The sequence below is a fragment of the Oryctolagus cuniculus genome, chromosome 9, assembly GCF_051225735.1.
Source record: "Oryctolagus cuniculus isolate XC-2025 breed Fujian yellow rabbit chromosome 9, ASM5122573v1, whole genome shotgun sequence".
In the NCBI taxonomy this organism is placed as follows: Eukaryota; Metazoa; Chordata; class Mammalia; order Lagomorpha; family Leporidae; genus Oryctolagus; species Oryctolagus cuniculus.
The window spans coordinates 99,555,316-99,576,279 of record NC_142875.1 but is presented as its reverse complement, the minus strand read 5'-3'; the positions used below and the strand labels follow the sequence as shown (position 1 = coordinate 99,576,279).

Sequence of the window (20,964 nt, the reverse complement as noted above, 5' to 3'; positions counted from 1 at the left end):
GCTTAATACCAGAAAATAATTTCCCAAAGAGTACAAACATGGAATATGTGGGACTTAATGAAAATGACTACCTGGGGCTGGTGCTGTGGCGCAGCAGGTGAGGCTGCCGCCTGCAGTCTGGCATCTCATATGGGTGCCAGTTTGAGGCCTGGCTGCTTCACTTCTGATCCGGCTCTCTGCTGTGGCCTGGGAAAGCAGTAGAGCAGTAGGTCCTTGGGCCCCTGCACCTGCATGGGAGACCCAGAGGAAGTTCCTGGCTCCTGGCTTCAGATCAGCGCAGCTCTGGCTGTTGCGACCAATTGGGGAGTGAACCAGTGAATGGAAGACCTCTCTCTCTCTCTCTCTCTGCCTCTCCTTCTCTCTCTGTGTAACTCTGACTTTCAAATAAATAAATAAAACTTAAAAAAAAAAAGAAAATGACTACCTCCCAGTTATAATGAATTAATTCCTTCTCTCTCCCTCTTTCCTTTCCTTGTTAAAGCTACAAATCCAAACTTAGTGTATGTAAAATTGAAGAATCCAACAGGATTGTCCATTTCCTATTCTCCACTTTCTATTATGAGGGTACCTGTAAGTTTGTTGTGGGGGGGAATGGTATTAACAGAATAAAATAAATAGGAAACGATAACTTTCATTTCTCAATATAAAGCCTATCGGTTCAAGACACACCTGTAACTGACAGCACCAAGCTATTTAGTCCATTCCTTAAAAAACTGAGGGTCCTGGAAATTTAACCATATGAATGCTGTCTCTTTTACCTCATTAACTATGGAAAAATGGGTGCCTTTTAAACATATTTTAAGATTAGGAAAGAAGTCAGAAGGAGTCAAATAAGGGCTACAGGATGTCTAATGACTTCCTATCCAAACGCTCACAAAACTGCCCTTGTTTGATGATGGAAGGAACACTGCCCTGCTGGGGAAGGGCTCCCTGGCGACATGCTTTTCTGCTGAAGCTGGAACTAACGTTTTGAGAACACCCTTAGAGTAAGTAGATGTCACTGTTCTTTGTCCCTACAGAAAGTCCACAAGCAAAATGTCTTGGGCATCACAAAAACTGTAGCCATGACCTCTGCTCTTGACTGGTCCACTTTTGCTTTGACTGGACCGCTTCCAACTCTTGGTAGCCACTGCTTTGGTTGTGCTTTGTCTTCAAGATTGTGCTGCTAAAGTCATTTTCCATTCCCTGTTATAATTCTTTGAAGAAATGCTTCAGAGTCTTGATCGTACATGCTGAAAACTTCCACTGAGAGTTCTGCCTTTTTTTTTTTTTGACAGGCAGAGTTAGACAGTGAGAAAGAGAGACAGAGAGAGAGTTATAGACAGTGAGAGACAGACAGAGAGAAAGGTCTTCCTTCCATTGGTTCACTCCCTTAATGGTCACCACGGCCGGCGCTGCACCAATCCGAAGCCAGGAGGAGGGTGCTTCCTCTCAGTCTCCCATGTGGGTGCAGGGACTCAAGCACTTGGGCCATCCTCTACTGCCTTCCCGGGCCACAGCAGAGAGCTGGACTGGAAGAGGAGCAACCGGGACTAGTACCCAGCACCCCAATTGGGACTAGAACCCGGGTGCCAGTGCCACAGGTGGAGGATTATCCAAGTAAGCCATGGCACTGGCCAAGTTCTGCTTTTTTTTGAAGAACAAAATGGGGCCAATGTTCAGTGCAATGGTTAGGATGCCACCTTGGATGCATCCCATACAGAAGTGCCTGGGTTTGAGTTCTGGCTCTGATCCCAGTTCTAGCTTCCTGTTAATGTGTGCCCTGAGAGGCAACAGGTGACAGCTCAAGTATTTGGGTCCCTGTCACCTAGGCAGGAGACCTGGATTGAGTTTTTAGCCCCTGACTTTGGCCTGGCCCAGTCCCTGCTGTCATGGGCATTTGGGAAGTAAATCAGTGGATCAGAGATCTCTTGTCTGTCAGTCCCTGTCTCGCTGCCTTCCAAACAAAGAAACAAATGATATGAGAACATTGTCATCTTGAAGAACAGTGTTACTATACAACCATGGTCATTACATACATAAAAACAGACACAGAAATCAATGGAACACAAAAGAATACAGAAAAAAAAACTCTGTACATACAGAGAGTATTTCAAAAAGTTCATGGAAAATAGAATTAAAAAAAATAAGCTGACTTTGGTACAAAAACATGAAATTCACACATGGGTTTTTAAATTATGAATTATTTTAAAATTCCATTTCCTATGAGTTTCTTGAAATCTCCTTATATGGCCATATGACTCATGATAAAGATGGCAAGACTGTGGAGAATGGATGGTATTTCTTATAGTGGGGCTACATGAAAAATATTTTGATCCTTCACTCACACCATATGCATAATCAATTTCTGATGAAAAGTATATATATAAATGTGAACAGCAAAAACAAGAAAGCATTTAAAGAAAACATATAAGGCGGCCGGCGCCGCAGCTCACTAGGCTAATCCTCTGCCTTGCGGCGCCGGCACACCGGGTTCTAGTCCCAGTCGGGGCGCCGGATTCTGTCCCGGTTGCCCCTCTTCCAGGCCAGCCCTCTGCTGTGGCCAGGGAGTGCAGTGGAGGATGGCCCAAGTACTTGGGCCCTGCACCCCATGGGAGACCAGGAGAAGCACCTGGCTCCTGCCATCGGATCAGCGCGGTGTGCTGGCCGCAGTGCGCCGGCCATGGCGGCCGTTGGGGGGTGAACCAACAGCAAAGGAAGACCTTTCTCTCTGTCTCTCTCTCTCACTGTCCACTCTGCCTGTCAAAAAAACCAAAAACAAAAACAAAAACAAAGAAAACATATAAGGCAATCTTTAGAGAACACCAAGATTTATTATATAGAGCACAAAATGCACTAACTGTGAAGAGAAAAAAAGTCAATAATGCGGACCCATATTAAAATTAAGAATTTCTTTCTCATAAAAGACCCTAATAAGAGAATGAATAAGAGAGTGAAAAGGCAGCCTGACATGGGAGAAGATATTTGTAATGCATATGTCTGACAAAAGATTTACTTAGAACTCTTTCAAATCAGCAGCAGTTAGGACAACTAAAACAACTTGCAATTTCAAAAAGATGGACAAGAAAAAAATTAAAAATTAAAAAAATTAAAAATGGGCAAGAGACTTGAATAGATACACTGTAAAAGAGTATACTGAAATATTAATATATGTAAACATGTGCAACCTCACTAGTCATCAGGAAAATACAGTCTAAAATCACAATGACAGACTAATTATCTGCCAGAATGGTTCAACAATACGAAGGGACAGCAAGGACGCGTAATCACTTCACCTTTCACATCCCCCTGGTTGGGAGTGTAAATTGGTACAACCACTTTGGAAAACTATTTGGTGGCATCTACTAAAGTTGAACGTATGAATATTCTATGACTAAATAATTTGAGTTTTTAAGTATGTGAATTCATTGAAGACATGGACAAGAGTATTCATGGCAGCACTGTATGCAATAGCCCAAACCTGGGAACAGTGCAAATGTACATCAATAACTGAATGATAAATAAACTGTGTTACTGTCACACAATGGACTACCATTCAGCAATGAAAATAAATTAACTATACATACAACAAATTAGATACACTTCATAAACATGATGTTGAATGAAAAGAACCCAGACACAAAATAGTGTGAAAGATTCCAGTTATATAAAATTTTAAAATAGGCAAAATATGGAGCCAACTTTATGGCACAGTAAATTAAGCTACTATTTGCAATGCCAACATCCTGTATCAGAGCACTAGTTCAAGTCCTGGCCACTCTGCTTCCAATTCACCTTCCTGCTGATGTGCCTGGGAAGGCAGCAGAGGATGGTCCAAGTGCTTGGGTCTCTGTCACCCATATGGGAGACCAGGATGGAGTTCTTGGATCCTAGCTTTGGTATGGCCCAAATCTGGCTGTTGTGGTCATCTGGGGAGAGTGAACTAGTGGATGGAAGATTTCTCTCTGTCTCTCCCCCAACCTCTGTCTTTCGAATAAATAAACAGATTTTTTTTAAAAGAGGCAAAGTTAACCTGTAGAGCTAGAAGTCAAGTCACCTTGGAGGGTGGGACAGCGACTGGAAATAGGCATGACAAAGGGCTGAAATGTGTTGCTTTTTTTTTTTTAAAAGTAAATGTGCATTTAATTTAATTTGAGAGAGAGAAAGAGAGAGAGAGAGAGAGGGAGAGAGAGAGAGAGGGAGAGAGAGAGAGGTGTCTTCCACCCACTGGTTCACTCCCCAGATAGCCACAATGGCTGGAGCTGTGCTGATCTGAAGCCAGGAGCTTCTTCCGGGTCTCCCATGCAGGTGCAGGGACCCAAGGACTTGGGCCATCTTCTATTACTTTCTCAGGCCATAGCAGAAAGCTGGATCAGAAGTGGAGCAGCCAGGACTCGAACTGGTGCCCATATGAGATGCTGGCACTGTAGGCAGTGGCTTTACCTGCTACATCACAGTGCTGGACCCATGTATTGCTTCTTCTTCTTCTTCTTCTTCTTTTATTTATTTATTTTTTTTTTTGATAGGCAGAGTTAGACAGTGAGAGAGAGACACACACAGAGAAAAAGGTCTTCCTTTTCCGTTGGTTCACCCCCAAAATGGCTGCTATGGCCAGCGCACTGCGGCCAGTGCACTATGCCAATCCAAAGCCAGGAGCCAGGTGCTACTTCCTCCTGGGGTGCAGGGTGCAGGGGCCCAAGCACTTGGGCCATCCTCCACTGCCCTCCCGGGCCACAGCAGAGAGCTGGACTGGAAGAGGAGCAACCGGGACAGAATCCAGCGCCCTAACGCCCCAACCTGGACTAGAACCTGGGGTGCCGGCGCCGCAGGTGGAAGATTAGCCTAGTGAGCCGTGGCGCCGGCCCATGTATTGCTTCTTGTTCTAGGTATGTGCTGTGTCTGAGTGTGTAAAACTCACTGAGCTGTATACTTACAATGTGTGTACACACCTGTATGCATGTTATTTTCAAAACTTAAAACCCTCTCTCCCCGCTGCGTTACCTAACTGCACGCTGTGATGATCTCTCCTCATGTCTGAGGTAGGTAACACCCTCCTCTAAACTCTCTTCTCACGCCCCGCAGCTGTCATTCCCCTGGCTCCTTCTCTGCTCCTGTGCTAGGCCTCTCCTTTCTGCTCACTCTCGCACATCCTGGGAGCTCCTGAAGCTGAGGGCGACTCTGTACTGTTCCTCCTAATGTCCTCTGTCTGGGCAACCTGCGTGCCTTTCCAAGGGGTAGGTAATGACAGCAGCAACTAACGCACTGGACATTTACTGCAGGCCAATTATTATTCTATGTATTTTAGTGCAGTAATCCATTTAATCTACTTTCTTTCCAATTTGCTTACTCCTTTTGAGGCATGTTTTTATTCTCTAAAGGAAAAAATAAAACTAGAGATTGTTATTTAGCCTAATAGTTAAGCTGCCCATGTCCCATATTAGAGTACGTGGGTTTGAGGCCTGGCTCTGGCTCCCAATCCCAGCTTCCTATTGGTGCAGACTCTGGGAGCCAGCAGTGTTGGCTTAAGTAATGACATTCCCATCACCCATGCAGGAGCTCTGGATTGAGTTCCCAATTCCCAGTCTCTGGTTCACCGGCAAGTGAACCAGAGGATGAGAGTGCCCTCTTTGCCTTTCTCAAAATAAAAACAAGAACAAACAAACAAAACCCAACCTATACAAAAGAGAATAAAAACCAACCTTTTATTGCAGAAAATCTCCAATGTATATAAAAGAAAGCAGTACAATAACTATTATGTGTCCATCATCTAAGTTTAGCCATTATGATTCATTCAGATTCATATTTTTCAGGTACCTGAAAATTTCATTGCAAGTATTTCACTTATACATCAAATGATACCGTTTATACTATTTAATAAACAGTTCTTTTCACTTAATAATTACTACCAACAGTTTTTCATGTGATCAAATATTTTCTAAAACACAGTTTTTACGTACTATACTGTAATCCAGTTTATGGATGCATCATAATGTCACTAATTCCATTAGAATTTTAGTTGGTTTTCAAATTTTTACTACTATGAGGATTAGTGTGACTCTCCTGCACAAAAATCTTTGTATTTTGATTGTTTTCTTAAAATTCTTGAGTCAAAGGGTATATACCACCCCCTTTAGAACTTCTACATGGGGATCGTCTTCCAACGTGGCCGAAGACAACTCTTCAAACAAGAAACTATCAAAAGATCATAGGTGCAGTTGCACAACATTCACAGAAGAGCAACTGAAAATCCTCATCAATGCCTTCACCAAAAACCATACCTGGCTGTGCTACCAACAAAAACTTGCTTCAGAAATCAAGACTGAAGAGTCAAGAATCCAGGTTTGGCTTCAGAATCGAAGAGCATGGCATGTATTCCAGAAAAGACCTGAACTTAAGCAAGCTTTGGGATCAAGCCAAGGCCATGGAGAAGACTGTCCTCAAGAACAGATTCTAAACCCCCTCTCCCTAGATCCTCCTACTGTAAAAAGAGAATCCAGACGGTGTTGTACCAACTGTAGCTCCTCTCAATTGCACACCCTCACCAAGGCATTTTTTTTTTTTATTTTTTTGACAGGCAGAGTGGACAGTGAGAGAGAGAGACAGAGAGAAAGGTCTTCCTTTGCCGTTGGTTCACCCTCCAATGGCCCCCGCGGCCGGCGCGCTGCAGCCGGCGCACCGCGCTGATCCGATGGCAGGAGCCAGGTGCTTCTCCTGGTCTCCCATGGGGTGCAGGGCCCAAGCACCTGGGCCATCCTCCACTGCACTCCCTGGCCACAGCAGAGAGCTGGCCTGGAAGAGGGGCAACCGGGACAGAATCCGGCGCCCCGACCGGGACTAGAACCCGGTGTGCCGGCGCCGCTAGGCGGAGGATTAGCCTAGTGAGCCGCGGCGCCGGCCCCTCACCAAGGCATTTATGAACAACCCTTACCCAGGAATTGATTCCAGAGAACAACTTGCCAAAGAAACTGGGGTTCCTGAGTCAAGAATTCAAATTTGGTTTCAGAATTGGGAGAGATAGATTTCATATTCAGAGAAAAAGAAAATCAAATGAGCCCTTAGAATAAGACCAGGGAGAAGAACACTGAGCTTGCTTTAAGGTATGGAAGGTACATGAAATGGTACCCCTTCACTAGCAACTGTCTTCTCTGTAGCTAGAACATTGTAGACATAGAGACAAATTCAATATATTTTATATAAACAACCTGAGCCCTACATTTCTCTCACAGTCTTTCAAGAAATCTACCTTTTCACTGAGAGTTCAAAGATAAACCTTCAAGAAATGGTAAACAGGACTTCAGGAAGTAAATACAAGAGAAACCACAGAGCCTGACTGACCCATCTTGGTTTCAAAATTCATAAGACATTGAGACAATAAAAGCGAATCTAATAGGACCCAGTGTTGTGGTGCCACTGCCTGCTACACCAGTATTCCATGAGAGCACTGGTTCAAGTCCCAGCTGCTCCTCTTCAGATCCAGGTCCCTGCTAATGGGCCTGAGAAAGTAGCAGAGGATGGCCCAAGTGCTTGGGCCCTTGCCATCCATACGGGAGACCTGGATGGAGTTTCAGGGTCCTGGCTCCTGGCTTCAGCCTGGCCCAGTTCATTTGGGGAGTGAACCAGCAGATGGAGGATCTCTATTTCTCTCTGTCTCTACCTCTCTAACTCTTTCTAATAAGTAAATCTTTTTTTAAAAAGAGAATAAATAATCATTTAAAAAAAAAAAACAACTTCTGCATGTGAACAAACCATTGTAGAATGGTTGTACTAACCTGCAGTCATAAGCACGAGGGAAGGGGGCCCACTGCCCCACCCTTTCAATATACTGGAGACACAAATAAACCCCGATCTTCCCAGCACATCAGGGCTGTTTTTATGTGCATTCTTTACAGTTATTTTCATTTGTAGTCAAGCCAAAAATTGAGGCAAAACTTTTAAAAATATACTTACTGGTCACACTTATTTTCCTGTAAATTTCCTGTTAATGCCCTTTCTAGATTATGTTCCTTTTGAGTTAGTTTCTTCATTTTTGATTTCCTGGTCACAACCCTAATACACACTTTCATATCCTGGTACCTATTTGCTTATTGCAATAGCATCACAACCACCTCAACCCTAGTGTCCTTAATCTAAAACAGGCTGGAATAGGTCCCTCCCCTGCCAATACTGTATATGTTTTCCTACCTACAGAATAAAGTTCAAACTTTTGGGCATGGTAGCCAGTGCTCCAGTTTCATTTCCTGATAGCACTTGACATTTGCTGTATTAGCTTTTCCTTTGATGTGGTTCTCCCTCCTAGAATGTGGTGAGTGCTTCCTCCTACACATCTTTCTTATCCATCACTCTCAGCCTTCATGGTTGAGCTCAATTGCTCCTTTTCTCTGAGGCCTTCCTTGGTCAGAGGTGAAAACTGTTACAATATTCATTTTGTTTCCTGTTTGAGAATTGGTTATGTTGAATTCCCCAGCTGTTGTGCAAACTCCTGGATGATTCCTTCTTGTACACTAACACCACCTAGCAAAATACCTGCACTCACAGATAATTTAAAACTGGTGAACACAACAAAGGAATAGATACTAATACTGTAGAAAAGTCTTAAAGCCTTTCTGAAGAGCTTTTTAGGATCAACTCTGAAGCATCATCAGATAAAACTGTCTGAAGATACAAGCCTTTAGTAGATGACAGGACAAACTATACCCACTTTGTTTAAGGTTCTCAAAAGATGGAATACGGGACAAACCTAGGATATGAAGGTGGCCCCAGGCAGGAACTTTCTGGATTTTGTCTGCTGAATGTTATTGTAATGTCTTCTGTTCTTAGTAGCTGTTCCAGCCCTCCTTGAACTCCAAGTAGTAATGTAATTTCTAGAGGAACCTGAGCCAAGAATCACAAATGCAACAGCAATTCAATCTGGATGCTTGAGGCAACCCACATGGGAAATGTGTGCAGCAGGCAGAGGAAGTTCAGGAGAACAACTGAGGCATCTCAGAGAGGGGGTTCTACCACCTTACACCAAGCGAAAGCGCTGGTATGAGGGCAGGCTAGAGAGGAAAGTACCTCCCCCCTTCCTGCTGTCGGCGCTAGGATAACCACCAAGGAATGATGCCGGCGCGGTGCAGGACGGCGAGGAACAGCAGCCAGCACAGGGGAGGAATGCAGGAACGGCAGAGGGGACACCTGCTGCTCCGCCCCATTCACGGCTTTAGAACAGCGACCATATCTCTCCGTGGCCACTCAAGGGTATTCGGGAGAGCTCCTGAACTCTATGAAGTCAGAAATTCTCCAAACAGAGAAAACAACTCAGAACTCTGTAGACCTGGCCCAATTTCAAAGCAAACAGTTCTCTATACATAGTCACAAAGGACGAGGTGAAAGACAGGGTGCATTGATGAGTGTAACCAAGGGATGGTTACAAGACAGGTCACTGAAAAAATTCAGTGATGGTTGGCAGTGACTCAGACGAATTCCTTTCTGCAGATGTTTTGGTGGTGGGCAAGAACTTTGACAGAGACGCCTAGCTTGGTTTAAGCAGAGAAGGCTCTTACCATGAGGCTTTCACAGCCACTTCCAAGAGGCACAGGCCACGGGGTCTGACTAACAACTGCAAGATGAATGGAGCCTTCTGGAAGTGAGGTGGAAATGGGCCCCTCCGGGCCAGGTCTGGTCCAGGGCCCCTTCGCCCAGTTTAGCAGACTACTTAGGATAGGAAGACATGAAATAACTTCCTTGTTTGGATTTTCAAAGTTTGGATTTTCAAAGACCTGGAGAAAAGGGAAAGGCATATTGCCACACTCTCTGTTGAACAGAGCGTTAACATTTACCTGGTTAGAGGGACCTGAGAGCATGGTGGATATTACTTGCAGGCATTCAATTTTTACTTTGCAGAATCTGGCACTTAGTAGCAGGGAAAACTAAAGTTTCTCTTGAAAAATTTGTCCTACGATTATTTTCCATAGATTAAAACTCACTCCAGAGTCCTCTTTCCTTGATATTTCAAGTCTGAGCTTGCTGTTTGAATCCCACAGCTTTCTTTCCAAGGTCTCCACCTACCCCCCCACCCCAGAGGCCTGCAGTGCCGAGCCTCAAGCGAGTGCCACCAGGGCCCCAGGCTCTGCGCAAGGCCTGCTGGACGCCCGGCGACCCCGTGCATATGCTGGCCTGCCTTCTCCCCTCTCCCTTGCTTTGATGAACTTCTTGCCAGGCAGTGTCTGAATTTGTTTTTATAGGAAGGCAAGGCTGTTGCTGCTCAGGCCAAAACTAAATAAGATGTTACTACTCTCCCATGACTAACCTTGAAAAAAAAATGACATAATAAAAATAAGACTTTAGCTCCAATTGGGCCTGTGTATCAAATCAGAGTCCCACTTGTAATCCTTCAGGAATCCCATGGTGACAACAGGGAACATTTCCTTCAGGACAGAAGCATCAAGGTGGGAGGGAACCCCAATTACTTTAAGCCTGGAAGCACAAAAATCACAAAGCTGCTTTTTGGTATTATTAACAGCATGGTGTACCTGGCACCTGAATGGGCTCACTGAATATGAAATACAACACTAGCCTTACAGCTAAGGTAGCTTGACTTTTCGATGTTATTTTTCTTTTTTTAAGATTTATTTATTTATTTGAAAGAATTATTTATCTCTCAGAATTAGAGAGAATTGCTGGTTCACTCCTCAAATGGCCTCAACACCCAGGGTGGCCAGGAGCCAGGAGCTTCCTCTGGGTCTCCGAAGCAGGTGCAGGGGTCCAAGCACTTGGGCCATCTTCCACTGCTTTCCCAGGTAGGGAGCTGACCTGGAAGTGGAGCGGCTGGGACTAGAACTGGTTCCCATATGAGATGCCAGTGCTGCAGATGGCGGGTTAACTCGCTGCACTACAGCACCAGCCCCTCAATGTTATTTTTCAGTCATATCTTTTTCCTGTTAGTTTTTAAAGGTTAAAAACAGGACAGCCATAGTGGCAGCAGGTCCTCCTGTGACTCTGCATGGCTCAGGCACTTTGGTTCCTGACATGATACGGGAGACCTAGATGGAGTTCCAGGTTCCTGGCTTTGGCCTGGCCACTGTGGCCACATTGGCAGTGAACCAGTGGATGGAAGACCTCTCTGTCTGTTTCTTCCTTTCTCTGTCACTGTCAAATAAATAAATAGTGTTTAAAAAGAAAAGAAACAAGGGGCTGGCATTGTGATATAGTGGGTAAAGTCACCACCTGCAACACCAGCTTCCCACTGGGCACTGGTTTGAGTCCCAGCTCCCTGCTAGTGAGCCTGCGAAAACTGCAGAAGATGGCTCAAGTACTTGGGCTCCTGCACTCACATGGGAGACCAGGGGGAGGCTCCCGGCTCCTGTCTTCGGCCTGGTCCAGCTCTGACCTTTGCGGCCATTTGGGGAGTGAACCAACAGATGGAAGATCTCCCCAGAGATGGAAAGATCTCCTTGTTTCTGTCTCTCTCTCTCTCTCTGCCTCTCCCTCTAACTCTGCCTTTCTAATACATAAATAAAATCTTAAAAAAATAGAAAAAAAATGAATAAAGAAGTTACAAAACTAAATTTAAAATGCAATTCAAAAAAAAAAAAAAAAAAGGTTAAAAACAAAAGGGCCTGCCTTGTGGAACAGTAGGTTAAGCCCCCACTTGTGAACCAGCATCCCAAATCAGAGTACCAGTTTGCGTCTCAGCTACTCTGCTCCTGGTGTAGCTCCCTGCTAATACACTGGAAAGCAGGGGGAAGATGGCCCAAGGATCTGGGTTCCTGTCACGCATGTGGAAGACCAGGATGGAGTTCTTGGCTCCTGGGTATCACAGCCATTTGGAGAATGAATTAGTGGATGGTAGAAAAGACCCTGTTCTTGCTCCCTGTTGCTCTGCCTTATAAAAAAACAAACAAAACAACACAAAAACAAATCAAGAGTTTCTCTGCTCCCCAGCAATGGCACTTAACACTCTACAACTGATACTGGTCACTGCCTAGCTCTGAAGGAAGTAAAACAATTATGACTTCCAGGAAATCTATAGAAACACAAAGCTGATCATGTATTTGTCCACACTGATCCCCTGGCCCAGGCAAATATCCAACCACAGAATGACCAGGCCTGTTAAGCCTGGTCCAGGGGGCCGGTACTGTGGCTTAGCGGGTAAAGCTGCTGCCTGCGGTGCCAGCATCTCATATGGGTGCCGGTTCACGTCCTGGCTGCTCTACTTCCGATCCAGCTCTCTGCTATGATCTGGGAAAGTGGTAGAAGATGGCCCAAGTCCCTGGGCCCCTGCACCCACATGGGAGACCAGGAAGAAACTCCTGGCTCCTGGCTCCGGATTGGCGCAGCTCCGGCCGTTGCGGTCAATTGAAACAGCGGATCTCTCTCTCTGCATAACTGACTTTCAAATCAATCAATCAATCTTAAAAAAAAAAAAAAAAAAAAAAAAAGGCCGGCGCCGCGGCTCACTAGGCTAATTCTCCGCCTAGCAGCGCCGGCACACCAGGTTCTAGTCCCAGTCGGGGCGCCGGATTCTGTCCCGGTTGCCCCTCTTCCAGGCCAGCCCTCTGCTGTGGCCAGGGAGTGCAGTGGAGGATGGCCCAGGTGCTTGGGCCCTGCACCCCATGGGAGACCGGGAAAAGCACCTGGCTCCTGGCTCCTGCCATCGGATCAGTGCGGTGCACCGGCCGCAGTGCGCCGACCGCGGAGGCCATTGGAGGGTGAACCAACGGCAAAGGAAGACCTTCCTCTCTGTCTCTCTCTCTCACTGTCCACTCTGCCTGTCAAAAAAAAAAAAAGGAGCTAAGTTCAGAGCAGGCTGATTCTGAAACGTTAACTCAAAAGCCCGGAAGGGTATTAACAGAACCAGTCGAGGCTTCTAACCTTACAGGTTAGATTACCAAGGCCTAAAGAGGTTCTCTGGCTTGCTATGTCAGATGGGACTGACAGAAGTATTGGCTTCAGGAAATCTTACTATGTGTTACGCAATAAGCCCAATCAGCAGTTAGGGGATCAAGCCTCATCTCCAGATCACAAGATCTCTGTGGAGAAGAGGAGGAAGTCTCCCCCTTAGAAAAAAGTGTACAAGGACAGCGAAGTCCCAGGGTGCACGGCCACGCGCTCTGAGCTACACACACGGGCTGGATGACGGGAGTCGGAGGTGATGGAGCAAGTGCTAACTGGCAGTCCTTTCAGCGCTGTCCCATCACTCACTGGTGCTTACCGCTACACTGTACAATCAGTCATTAGTTTGTGAAAGGCAACAACCGAGAGGCTGAGTAACCCAGGTGAAAGTTACATCGCTGCTTGCGAAGAGTGCCTGGTTTGAGTCCCGCTTTGTTTCTGAGTCTAGCTTCCTGCTAATGTCCACCCTGGGAGGCTGCAGGTGATGGCTCAATTTTGAGTTCCTGCCACTCACATGTGAGACTGATTGAGTTCTGAACTCCTGGCTTCGGCTTGGCTCAATCTTGGTTGTTTCAGGCACATGGGGGAGTGAATCAACAGACAGAAGACCTCTCTCTTTCTCTCTGTGCCTTTCAAATAAAATGAACATAATATACATATTTTAAAAGTGGATTGGTGGGGCTGGCGCTGTGGCATAACAAGTAAAGCCACCGCCTGCAGTCCCGGCATCCCATATGGGTGCCAGTTCGTGTCCTGGCTGCTCCATTTCCAATCCAGCTCTCCGCTGTGGCCTGGAAAAGCAGTAGAAGATGGCCCAAGTCCTTGGGCCCCGGCACCCAGGTGGGAGACCCGGAATAGGCTCCTGGCTCCTGGCTTTGGATTGGCACAGCTCCGGCTATTGCGGTCATTTGCGGAGTGAACCAATGGATGGAAACCTCTCTCTCTCTCTCTCTCTCTGCTTCTGCTTCTCTATAAGTCTGCCTTTCAAATAAATAAAGAAATCTTTAAAAAAAAAAAGTGGATTGGGATTAGTGGCAAGCTACAGAGTGAAAACACAAATCGCTAGCACCTGTTACTCCAGGTTAATCTTCTTACATATGGCAGGAGCTGGAACCAGCAGTGACCCAGTTGTCAAGCCATCTGTATATAATCCAGACTTTGCTTTCTGATGAGTCTATTTAGTATCTGAAGACATCATTAACATACCAGTGTCCTGTGGCTGGCTGCTTACCTGCCTACGGTATGCTTCTCTAGCTTCTAGCTGAGACGATTTAAGTTTACCGTCTGTGAGATACTGTGTCCACAGATTCCCAGGTTGCCCTTGCTCCTGAATGGCTGTAATTTGGTTCAGGTGTTATACCTTCTGTGAACAAATGAGGAAGGGGAATGGACAGAGAAAGAACATGGCCAGGAAACAGGTAACATAACCACAAAAAATAAAAGTGAAGGGTTGGGAGTGTGGGCTAGTGGTCCCATCCTGGAGCGCTTAGGTTTGATTCCCAGCTACGTTCTTAATTCCAGCTTCCTGCTAATGGGCACAAAGGTGACAGCTCAAGTGGCTGGGTCCCTGCCACCAACATATGAGATGTAGACTGCATTCCTGGCTCCTGGCTTTGGGCCCATCTCTGGCCACTGCGACAATTTGGGGAGTGAACCAGCGGATGGAAGACCTCTCTCTATGTCTGCCCCCTTCTCTGCCTGTAACTCTGCCTCTCAAATAAATAAATAAATCTTAAAAAACTAAAATTAGAATAGAACTCCCTCCCCTTCTCAAAAACAAAAACTAAAACTAAAACAAACACCTAAATAGGAGATTCACACTGGCTTGACTGGTCCTTGTGCACTAAGTTTCAGGAGCTGGGAGAATGTAGCGTCACCTCTTGTGCAGAAATGTCCTTGGAACAGTGAGGGAACTGTGATGTAACATCTCACTCAAAGAACAAGCCAGCTACACCGCCTGGTGGAATCTTACAATGAAGCGTGGTTCTCAAGCGAGAGACGGGTGGTTTCTAGGCGGGTTTTGCCAGGCCAGATTCCCTGATGTAGGCCTGAGAAAAAAATGGAGCATTCTAAACAAAGACCTAGACTTCCCAGCTAGGCAGAATTTTAACAGTTGTCTGGTTGGTTTGATGATATCTCATATTGTCTCTTACAGATCTATTGGCTAAAGCGAACTGAGACATTCAAAGCAAGGGCCCGACATTATCAAAATGGAGAAGAATTTCTCTCCTTGCCAGGGGGATCCATCAGAGCAGCCTGCATTCTGGGAACGGCAGCCACGGCCAGGTTAGCCAGCCAGCCCAGCGTGTTTGCTTTGGCTCTCAGAAACAAAAAGTGTCAAAGGGAGAGGATGACAAAACAAAACAAAACAAAACAAACCCAAACAACTAATAAGAAACCCAATGCTCAAACTGTCAGGGAGCTAAGAACAAAGCTTTGTTGCAGCTGAGGTTGAAGCGCTAAACCAGCACACAGCCCAGTCCACGCTCTGTCTCTCTGGCCCTGCGGGAAGAAGGACACCTCCTCTGGCTGCAGTGACATATGCTCAACGCGCCCACAGGTCCGGTGTGGCTCTGCGGTTTCCAGCACACGCCATCCGACTCCAGCCACTGTGGCAGGAAGACTGGGAAGACTCCTGCAGAAAGCTATGGATTTGGCTGCTTTTTTTTTTCCTTCGTACAAATCTAATATGTTCTCTGGATGAAGTCTCCTGACTCCCCGGTAAGATGACAAACTTGCCCTTTGGAGTGATACGAACTCCTGGCCTAGGAACTGGAAAAGGCCATGGCAGGGGCTCCATTACTGACCAGAGCTCTGGAGTCACACGGGCTGCTCTGAGTGTGCCCAGCTGCACACGGCCATCGCATGGGGCACCAGCAGGTGGTGGGAGGGGCAAGCACAGTGACAGGGCGAGTTGTGTCTGGTCTGGCTGACACGGAGAAGGATGGGGGTGGGGTGGGGCCCAGAGATGCTCATTACTAATTCTGGACTGCTGAAGGGAGGAAAATATGTGATGTGATTTGAAAGCTCTGGGGGAAAGTTGGGGTTGAAAGAGAAATATTCCCACAGCCCCCTAAAGCTCGGAGAATTTGGCAGTCACTGTTTACTTAGGTGAAGAAGGGTGAGACTGAGAGACTCCAGGGACACTTCCAGCCCAATCTGGCTCAGTGCAGCTCACCACACTCGTGAGCACAGCTCCCCCAGAAGGTATGGGCAAAGCCAAGGCACTGCAGGGCTTGTATGGCTTCACGCAGCTTTATTCCCAAGTGGAGGGCATGGCCAAGCATGGCAAGGGAAAGCCCATGCCAAGGCAAGCACTTTGGAGAGCAGAAGAATCACCAGATCTCTCTGTACTGCACAGGGAGGTGGGCTCAACCCTCAGGAGACAAGTGAGAAGACAAGTGCTACAAGAGATCTGGAGTCATGGAATCACCCCCTGTACACAATGGACGCGGCCAATCCAAATAAACAACAGCCCAGTGACTGCTGCCTGTGGCTCTTTCCAGTTACCCCCAATGCCTGCAGGATGGCCGCCTGTGGGGACAATATGGCAGGTCGAATGCAAAGGGTTCCTCTGACAACACAGAGAGCAAGAGAGGTGCTGGCAGAGCGACCTGCAAGAGGTTAAAGAAACTCCTTAATGGAGACTTTTCTATTATCTATTACTTTTCTCTCCTAAAGCAACCCACAGGGTTCAGTCACACACAGTGTCTACTACGACTTGCATCAGGGCTGGTGCTGTGGCATAGCAGGTAAAGCCGCTGCCTGCAGTGCTGGCATCCCATACGGGTGCTGGTTCGAGACTGGGTTGCTCTACTTCTGATTCAGCTCTCTGCTGTGGCCTGGGAAAGCAGTGGAAACTGACCCAAGTGCTTGGGCTCTTGCATCTGCATGGAAGACCTGGAAGAAGCTCCAGGCTGCTGGCTTCAGACTGGCCCAGCTCTGGCCATTGCGGCCATCTGGGGAGTAAACCAGCGGATGGAAGACGCCCTCCCCCTTTCGCTTTCTCTCTCTCTCTCTCTCTCTCTCTCTGCCTCAGCCTCTCTGTAACTCTCCTTTCAAATAAAGTAAATCTTAAAAGAAAAAAGTCTCACATCTACCTGTGCTGATCCATTACCAAAACAACTGCTTGAGCCAGAAGCCCTGTGCTCCAGCAGTGTCCCACGGAGATTTCACGACAGAGAAGGCCCACACGGCTGTGACCAGGACATCCTCTGTGAGGCAAGAGGACTTTCTTCTGAAGGTTACAAGATGAAGTGGTAGGAGAGGGCCTGAATGGAAGTAAATGCCATGTCCTAATTCTGCCACCTCACCTCTCTGGCCTCAGCTTCCGTATGTGTAAAAACAAAGAGGAGATGAGATGATCTCTAAGTTCATTCCGGGTTCAATAACCCCTGACTAAATTCAGCTCATCCTGGTTTCTTCATACAACGACACAGGGTGGGTCCCCCGAGAGCCTGCAGCTCTCTCTCTGGAAGTACTCAGTTCTCGGAGGCTCTGGGCTGAAGCTTCTGCATTTCATCCTGTGGTACCGGAGAAAGCTCACCACTGTCATTCCCTGCCTTCCTGAGAGCTGCATTCCGACAGTCTGTGGGGCACTTACGTGCAGGACTAAGTATCTGCTGATTCAAATGATTTAGCTTAACGCCTTGAAAAAGTTAATGTGATTCTCCATCCGCCCCAGATATGCTATCAAGTAGCCTAAAGTCAGAGCATCCTCGTACTTTGTCCCTGGCCTGGGCTATGCTGGAGATGAGTCTGGCACTTTTCTCCTTTCTGGAGCCCCTCTTTCCCCACTCACTCACTCCTTTCACACCCTAGGTGCCAAGGGCAAGCTAAGGGGACCCTGACCATGTGCTGCCCTTCTTAGAAATACCTGTTTGCAAAAAGGCAGCACCTCTAAGAGATGCTTAATTCGAAGGAATAACCTGAACCAGTGAAATTTCAGGCATGGAGCCAGGAAAAACCACACCAGGCAGGAACCTCATCAAACACCCCATCATAGTAGTTTTACGCTTTGATCCTAGCCACTTTCCTGTTAAGTTGGCAGTAAGACACTGTGTCTGAAGTTTGGTTTGAGAAAAGAGTAAGAGCCCTCCAGTCTGATAACATTAAAATCACTATTTATCTTTAGCAAGAACACCATGAGCAATCTCATCAGTCAAAATCTGATCTTTAGGGCTAATAAGCGTCACTATAATTTACAGCAAGATCTGTTATCTTCAGCAGTGAAATGAAAGGCTCCCTCATGCCCAGAGCCTACAGTAGGCTTCCATGCTTAGGTGGTCTTCTGTAGAAGAAGAGGTTACACAAAGCAGTAAGACAGCATTCAGCTGGTACAGGGGAGCAGTGCAATCTTATCTCCAGAAAAGTCCCGATTCCATTCATTTGCTAAGCGAGCATCTACTTCATACTTTATGGCTGCATGTCTGTTACACAGCTGGTTCAGAAAGGTCCAGTTACTATGTTCTTTCCACACAGCACTCTGGATCGAAGTACCCAGCAGGCACTGCATGCCCTGAAGAGAGTACTGTGGGAATCAGCTGCACAAAACAGATTCTGCAGAACCTCCCCACCTTCCGCAGGCAGACCTTGTGGTTTACTAGGAATGCAGCTGCCAGAGTCTGGAACACAGCTGTCTGAAAGCCTGCAGCAATTACCTGTGTAGTAGTTAGGTTCCAAAGCAGTTCCCATAGCCTGCTTTTGTTTTTTTAAGTTTTGTTTATTTATTTATTTGAAAGGCAGAGTGGGGGTAAGACAGAGAGAGAGAAAGAGAAAGAAAGAGAGAAATACTTGGATAGATAGATAGATAGATAGGTCTTAAATATGCTGGTCATTCCCCAAATGCCCACATAGCTGGGGCTGGGCCAGGCTGAGGCCAGGAGCCAGGAACTCCATCTGGGTCTCCCATGTGGGTGGTAGGAACCCAAGTCCTTGGGCCATCATCTGTTGCCTCCTAGGCACAACAGCAGAAAGCCAGATTAGAAGCAGAGCTGGGACTCAATTAGAAGGAATGGGATGTGGGTTAAGTCCAAGAGATGCCTTAATCTGCTGCACCACCACACATGCCCCACCATGAGTCTACTTCACCCATAAAATTTTGGTTTGTTATGGGCTGAACTGTGTCGTGCTCCTTCCCTGCCTCCCCAATTCCAATGAACAGATTACAGCCTTGGTCGTCAGCATCCCAGGCGTTTCTGCGGTTAAGGAGGTGGTTATGTAAAGACAAGGCCTGTAGCACGGCCCTAATCCAACATGACTGAGGTACTCATCAGAGGGAATTTGGACACACACACAGACACCAGAGATGCACAGGAACAGAGGAAAGACCTCGCACAGACACACAGAATGGAACTGGAATTCTACCCCCGAACCGGGAACACACACACTTCTGCTGCTTCAGCCACCCTGTCTGTGGTATTCTGCTGTGCCCGCCTGTACACACCAACACGATGTAACACGAGTGCACCATGCCACGGAATTTAGTCAGCATTCCTAACAGTTTCTCTACTGGAAGGTGCCTTCTGAGTTCTCACTTCAAATACTGGGAACGTGTCTCCCAGAGGACAGCCAACGTGGCTGCCCCACCTTCCCTACTGAGTGCTGGGGGCGGGGGGAGGGGAGCAGGGAGCACACTTCACTCCCATGGCAGTGGCCCCAGCAGTAGGACACTCTTTTAAGGGGTGAAGAGCAATAGTAACAACAGCTAGGATGTTGGGGACTAGTGAGGCCGTGGGAGGGGAGGCTGTGGCAGCAGCCTCCCACGATCCCTGGGAGCAGGACTTGACACAGGGACACAGGGGAGTCAGCACGGAAGGGCCGCAAGAACTGGGAGACTGAGAACTGGAGACTGCTCCTATTTGACTGCAGCCTGGAAGCCATGCCCCTGTCTTTTCCTTTCTTTACACTGACACAGGTTTCCCATGAGAGTCACTGCGCACCACTGCTACTATGGGAATGTGTCACCTGCTAAGGTTTGCAGGGAAAACACATGGCTGCAAGTTGCTGGAACACACCACAGCAGACACTGACTACAAGTGACTTCTGCTTCCTAGGCTGTCCCAGGAAGACTGGTATCACTAAAACTTTTGTAAGAAATGTAATGCTTTGAGAGCTCTGACTGGACTGTCATTTGCAAGCTTCCCCCCACCCTGCTGGCTGCAGGTTTGTGGTATCCATGATTCTCACTCCCTGGAAGAGGACAGTGAAGATGCCAGACCTGTGCTCAGTGCATGGGCTGTGGCTAACTGCCAAGACTCATTAACATGCCCAAATGGCAACTAACTGCTCCTACAGGAGCTCCAGGGACTTGGGGGACACTAACCTTCTCTCACAGAGACACATGAAACACAAAGGAAACGTGTAATTAAGGCAGCTAAAAATAATCAAGATCTGGGGCCAGCGCCGAGGCATCCCATTTGGGTGCTGGTTCGAGACCCAGCTGCTCCACTTCTTATCCAGCTCTCTGCTATGGCCTGGTAAGGCAGTAGAAGATGGCCCAAGTGTCTGGGCCTCACACCCACATGGGGGACCTGGAAGAAGCTCCTGGATCCTGGCTTCGGGTCAGCCCAGCTCCGGCCATTGCTGCCATTTAGGGGGTGAATCAGAGTGAATTCAAGATTCTCCCTCCCTCTCTGCTTCTCTTCCCCACCACTCCCAGCAAGATCAGCCTCCTAAGCCTGTATTCTGCCTCCTAAGCACCTCCAACCACACACACATCAAAACACCATAAGGCTATTCTCACATTGGGACTGAAATGCAAATAACTTCATATCTGTGTAATTTCAACTATGTAAGAGAGTTCTTTACTTCCTCTACACTCAAATCCCCATTTCCTCTCACTTTTTTCAACTTAGTTTTAGGGGATTTTATCAGAAGGCAGGAGATTGGGTCCTGGGGTCTAATTTAGCGCCCTATCAGTCCCTGTACCTGTCTTGGGCTATGTCTGTCCAACTCTTCCCCATATTCCTTTTTTCTTTCTTTCTTCTCAGATAAACTTTTCCTTGCCAGAGATTTCGATATGCAATTGGCAGGATACCCTAGTCTTTGCATGAAACATGGTTAATGGCAGTTGTCAGAAGAGAAGAAAGTACCAGATTGTGTGAGAACAGA

General features: G+C 47.0%; 1 protein-coding gene and 1 long non-coding RNA gene across 11 annotated transcripts in view; one reads left to right on the top strand and one right to left on the bottom strand.

The window, feature by feature from the left end:
• Window positions 1-20,964, bottom strand: part of ERC1 (ELKS/RAB6-interacting/CAST family member 1) — a 522,480-nt gene that overhangs the window by 11,275 nt on the left and 490,241 nt on the right. The window lies entirely within an intron of this gene.
• LOC138843850 (uncharacterized) lies at window positions 15,413-16,939 on the top strand. Its single transcript, XR_011378953.2, has 2 exons — window positions 15,413-15,573; window positions 16,534-16,939. It is a non-coding gene; the product is annotated as an uncharacterized LOC138843850 (long non-coding RNA).